The sequence below is a fragment of the Oxyura jamaicensis genome, chromosome 14, assembly GCF_011077185.1.
Source record: "Oxyura jamaicensis isolate SHBP4307 breed ruddy duck chromosome 14, BPBGC_Ojam_1.0, whole genome shotgun sequence".
Classification (NCBI taxonomy): domain Eukaryota; kingdom Metazoa; phylum Chordata; class Aves; order Anseriformes; family Anatidae; genus Oxyura; species Oxyura jamaicensis.
In genome coordinates this window covers 3,791,819-3,792,145 of record NC_048906.1, presented here as the reverse complement: position 1 = coordinate 3,792,145, position 327 = coordinate 3,791,819, and the positions used below count along the sequence as shown (strand labels likewise).

The window sequence follows — 327 nt, the reverse complement described above, 5'->3', positions numbered from 1 at the left end:
CGGATAACGACCCAAAACCCCACAGCAAAGGAGGGGAGGAACCCCCAGCCCCCCCCTTTTCCTTCTGTCCCCCCTCACCTTCGGGGAGTTGCGCGGTCAGAGGCGGGCGGGCGGCGGGAGCGGGGCACGGACGCGCGCACGGGGCGAAGGCAGAGCTCGCAGCGACTCCCGCCCGCCGCGCGCCCCGCCTTTTATACGGGCCGCCGCCGCCGCCGCCTCGCCATAAAAGGAAACTTTCCGAGCGCGCGGCCCTGATTGGGCCCCGCCGCGCCTCCCCGCCTCGCGCGCCGGCCCCGCCTCCCCCTCCTCCTCTCCCTCCCCCTCCCT

The 327-nt window shown here is 74.3% G+C and overlaps 1 protein-coding gene across 1 annotated transcript in view; it reads right to left on the bottom strand.

Annotated features, from left to right (window-relative positions):
- ACTB (actin beta) overlaps positions 1-227 on the bottom strand; it is a 4,933-nt gene extending 4,706 nt beyond the window's left edge. The window contains exon 1 of the mRNA XM_035339442.1: positions 79-227. The gene's annotated coding sequence lies outside the window, so the exon portion shown is untranslated. The remainder of the gene's footprint in view (positions 1-78) is intronic.
- Between the last annotated feature and the right edge of the window lie 100 nt (positions 228-327).